Here is a 6,000-nt window from a genome sequence, read left to right on the forward strand (position 1 = left end):
ACTTCAACCACAATCACTATCAATACCAATACCACCGTAATTCTAGCGCGGAGTCCGATCACGACCCGATCGGCTAGGCTTTATTATTTGAAGACATCAACCAAAATCATAATTTCAATTACAATTTCCAGCAGAGCCACCACCATGTGTGCGGCATGGTGTCCGATCATGACACGATCGGCTAGGTTGTCTTATGCGAGACATCAACCATTTTATACTAATCAATCTCATCCCAATTAAGGGGAATAATTTTATCACAACAATCTCATCCCAAATAAGGGGAATAATTCACAAAAATAACATAGGTGCAAATGTATTTACCTCATCATCTTTCACATTGTATAAATCTCCACTAGTATTTTCAACCAATAACAACAACAATATTTCCTTAGCTCTTTTGGCCATTCGCAAGATTCTTTATTCAAGGCACGGTGGCCATATTTGATATTTCACACTTTCATTTCTTTCCTCTCATGTATCATCATCATAAATATCAACATACATATAATATTCCGGAAATCACAACTTTAAGTTCATTGGAAATGAACAATTTAAGTACAATAGATTTTTTTTCGAGTAATCGAGTAAAATAACTGGCAATTGATGCGCAAGTTAAAGTCATCAACAAAAAATAGACCATTTATTCTTGACATATTTTTTCCCACAAAGGGCAATACACAATTTTCACTCACAAATATGTAAGAATGCAAAAGACATTGAAAATGCTCACAAATCATAGTGTCTATTAAACGAGCCACATATGAGCATGACTTTAGTTCATAAGATTTTAGGCAATTCTATTTTCGATATCAATTTTGGAACAGTTGAATCAAAGCTCATTTCATAATCTTTCTCGCATCATCTTATTTCATTGGCACCATTGGCCACAAGTATAACTTTCACTCTTGGCACATTGGCCACACTTTATATTCCCAATTCACTTATTTCACTTCCAACCATCTTTATAGATTATCAACAATAAGACATTTTCAATCAAAACTTTAGGTACACATATGAGCAATTAAGAGTCTTAAGCATATTGAGATTCTCTCACACAATTTGGCATCATAGCCTTCATTTGAAACATGTCTCAAAGACATAATATTTTAATACACATATCATTCTTGAACACAATCCCAAAGGATAATATAATGTGATAGGAACATTCATAACACGTTTTGAATACATAATTCTCGACACTTTTTTTATTCGGGACAATCGAATTTATTGGGAACATCTCGGAACATAGAATAAGGAACTTGAGACAATCATATTTGAAACTTATGGGAACATCATGGAATTTAATTCTAAGAGAGTAGTTTAGCTAACATAACTTGATGGAGCTCTTTAGCGATATTAAAACCACCCACTACTCTTACAACTTCAATCTACATCAACATAATTCAATTGGACCAATATTAGTAAATATTTTGCAGGTTTTTGGTCATTTTGGCATTTTATCAAACACCTAGAGTGTATAGTATTAAACTACCTATAGTAATGGTGTTTCTTCATCCAATAATACCTCCTTACCACAAACAAGAGATACTACAATATCCTTTGTCCACTAACTACCTTATTAGCATCATTATAATCATCAATGAACTCACATCTACCAAATTTCATTAATTAGCTCATTACAAAATATCTACAACACACAATAATCTAGTTTAAGTATTTATGGCTTCCAATCACCATCTCACAAGTCCTAGTACTTATTCCTTGCTCATTTATTGACTAACAATCCATGCATGTAGATTTAAGGGTGAAAGATTACCTCTTGTAGACCAAATCTTGAAAGTCAACTTTTGGGGTGTTCTTGAGATTTGGAAGAAATCCTATGGAATCAAATCAAAACCTTGTTGTAACTAGTGATTGAGAAGTGAAATCATTATAAAAACACACTTAGAAACTCACCTTAAGTGTGTATTGGAAGCCTTGGCCAGATGGGTTATGGAGAGAAAAGCCCTAGTCTTGAAATCCATTTATTTTTCTCTCTCCCCGCTCAGGTATTAATAGACCCAGGTACAGTATTTTTCCACTGGTGCTATCCCTGTGCTATAAGGTTTTAGCTCATTGGTTTGCTAAAATCTTCTACTTCCCTCATGTGCTATAGTTGTGCTATGGGGAGATAGCTCACTGTATTTTCTTTAGTCTTATTGTTTTGATACTAACATCCAAAGGTTCCCCATTATTTCAACACTCAAAGATTAACAAAATTATTATCCCCAAGTATCCAAATAACTTTATTCATTCCAGTAATTCTCATGTGGTTCGTCTCTAAATTAAATTGTATTCCTAAGCTCGAAATCAATTGAATTAGTAATAGAAATTCAAGGGGCCTTACACATTAGCCTACCTCAACACCCCAAACCTTGAGTTCTTGGAAAAAACAATTACGGGGCCTTGCACCAAACATCCACACCAGTCAAGAAACAACATACAAAGACGCTCGCGCGATCAAAAAAACATAAAAATAACATCTAAAACTATGAATTGAATTCTAAAATGCATGATTTTCAAAGAGATTTTCAAGAACTTCTAAAATTACGACTACGCGTCTGATTCCTAACAAATCAACTCCGAACGATGCCAAATTTTGCAGACAAGTTCTAAATGCCATAATGGACCTGTTCCAAGTTCCAAAATCAAATTCCGAGCTCACTAGATAAAAGACAACCTACGGTCAAACTCTTCAACCTACGGGCTTCCAAAATCAATTTCGGGCGTACGCCAAAGTCCGAAATTATGATATGAAGCTATCAGAGTCATAAAAATACAGTTCCGAGCTCATTTTCTCTAAAGTCAAAGTTTGGTCAATATTTTTAAATTTAAACTTCTAAGTCTAGAATCAAGGGTCCAAATCAACCCGAAAGCTTCGAGAATGAAAATAATCAACCCCGCAAGTCATAAAGACACAAACAAACAAATGTAAAGCAATAAAAGGGGTAACGAGGCGCAATTATACAAAATGACCGATCGGGACATTATAAGATGACGGGGATGGTCATGAAGACCAGAATGAACATGTGTATTTTAAAGGTAAAGGTTCAACACAAGTCAACCAGAGTTTAAGCAGACAAAGAGAACCTAGTAGTGGAAACCAAATAGAATGTACATGCAACAGATAAAGAATACCTGACAATGGCGGGCAAAGAATAGATAACAAATATACAAATAATATGTGGCAAGCAAAGGAAATGTAACAATTAATCCAGCTAGAGTAAGCTGCAAGATTGTGTGTACAGTGATCTGGGAATTCTAAGACTAGATTTACCTAGATTATGATATGAGTAAAGGACAACTGTGAGATGGTACGTAGTTATCCTCGTATGCCAATATCTGAAACTAGAGAGTTTTGAAAGAAGGTTTGGACGGATGAAAAGTGATAAAAATTTAATAAGGTAGTACTATTAGCATGTGCCAGAGAATATACAATACAGGTATGTGTAAAAGAATATATAACATAGGCATATGTAAAAGTATATACAACATAGGCATGACAAAGAATATGCAGTTGGAAGCACGTAACCAAGAATGATCAATATGAAGCATGTAATAAAGAATATACGACTTGAAGCGCATGACAAAGAATATATAATTTGGAGCATATGACAAAGAATGTACCGCTTGAAGCGCATGACAAATAATAGACTACTTGAAGCATGCGACGAAAAATATACGACTTGAAGCAAAAATATACAACATAAATCAAAGAATATACAAACTTGAAGCATAAAATATACAGCTTGAAGTAGAGAATATACGATACAAAAAATAGAAATTGGAGTATTGGAGAACCTGTGATCCCTCAAGTAATTGATTAAGTCTGATGTGGTTAAAACCTGAAGTATCCCTAGTAGAGTTGCCATTTTGTTGTACCCTTATTTTGCACAAGTAAAAAATAACTAAAACTTATAGTACTATACATTGTTATTTAAAATTTAGAGTCGCCACCTAGTATTTATGGTATACTAGAACACCTATGCTACACTACATAATATACGCTAAATTATTGTCTGCGAAACAATTGAGATTCTAGGTAAGGGTTTATGTTATCTCAAGGGGAAGGTGTTAGCCATCACTCGAGATCCATGAAATGTGGTTCCGGTAGACTCGATCAAATAATGGAGTGAAGGTTCAAAGATAATTAACAAATACTCACAACTATTGCAAAAAAGAAAAGAATGATTAACATGTACTCGAATGAATAGTACTGATTTTAAATATGTAATGAATTATGCACGGATGAAGTATGCAAGTATTTTTTGTGTTTTTGAAATAAAATAATTAAAATATATTGACTCGTATGAAATATATGTAAAGTGGATAAGAAAATCGTATTCCTAAAGATAAGCTGAGTGTAAAGTAAGTTGTAGATAAGAATAGCAAAATATTTGACAAAATATATGTGCAACAAAGTGTAGTATGTGAAGGAATTAAAAACAGATATTAAAGAATGGTATTTTAGTGTACATTTAATAACATGAAAAGAATTGTACCTAAAGAATGCATGTTAACTCAAAGTGTTTGAACAAAGTTTTGAACTTACAAGAATAAACTTGAAGAAAAACGACTCATAATTAGAGTTTAAAAGTTTTGATGGATGGCTACAACAAAAAAAAACTCATACTAAAGGATTGAGAAAAAGGGAAAAGAATATTTATTTGTACATGAGCATATATTTAACAAGTAACTTGACCAAAGAATGTTGAAAGAATTATTTTGATGAGTAAAGAATGGATATAATATGAGAGTATACATCATTATATAATAGAAACGTTTTTGATGAAAGGCGAGTTATAATACAGTAAATAACCAAAGACCATTTTAATATACTAATTGTTTGGGTCAAGACAAAACAAGCACAAAGTCTAAAGATTCAAGACATGATAACTCAACTATAATCTTTACATGTTATGTCTAATTGAAGTGTAATAATTAAAGAATAACAAACAAGTAGATTGGTTTGAAAGTGTCACGACCTCAATTTTCCTCCGTAGGATGTCGTGAGAGCACCTAGTCTCTAAGACTAGGTAAGCCTAATATTTACTATTTTAATAACAGATTGTTAACCAAATAACTGTTAGACATGAAATAGAATTTCTATAATAAGCCAACAATCAAAGGTAGATTCATAACATCCCAAAACTGGTAGTACAAGTCATAAGCTCTACTAAGTTCACTAGGAAATTTCTAACTATAACTGTTTCGGAATAGAAATAAATTGTACAAAGTAAAATATCATAAGGTGACTCCAAGGCTTGCGAACGCGATGGCAGGTATACCTTGAGTCTCCACATCAATGCCCGATCAACTAGCTAATGATCCATAAACTCTTAAGTACCTGGATCTGCACAAAAATGTGCAGAAAGCGTAGCATGAGTACACCACAGCGGTACCCACTAAGTATCAAGACTAACCTCGGTGGATTAGTGATGAGGAAGAGTCAAGAGACCTTCTAAACATAATAACCCGTACAAGTATAAATGTGGAACTAACAGGGAACAATATAAATATAAAGCTAGGCATGGTAAAATGACAATAATGCTTGCAATAGAAGACTAGAACCAACAGTTAACGACAAGAAACAACAGGTAATAACGCTGTAGAATATGCTGAATACAGTCAAGGTCCTGTGAAACCAAGTAAGAAAAAATAGGTAGCAACCAAGTAAACAACCGCTTTCACACAAGATTTATACAAGAACTTTTCCGAGGCACCACACCTCATCACCACAATTCGCGGGTCCCAAATTACAAACCCTAATCACTTAGCATCTTGTGCCCACATTATAAATCACAATCGCATGGACAACTCACGTGCCAATACCATAATGCCTCATATTTATATGGACAACTCACGTGCTAAGAGTGTATGCCTCCTGGTCCGTAGCCAGGAGCTGATTGAGAGGGACGCCAAGAGGCCTCGGGGACAGGGTGGATTTGTCACGACCCAAACCGATGGGCCACCACGGGCACCCGGTACCTTACTCAACCA

Source organism: Nicotiana tabacum, chromosome 9 (genome assembly GCF_000715075.1).
Source record: "Nicotiana tabacum cultivar K326 chromosome 9, ASM71507v2, whole genome shotgun sequence".
NCBI lineage: Eukaryota > Viridiplantae > Streptophyta > Magnoliopsida > Solanales > Solanaceae > Nicotiana > Nicotiana tabacum.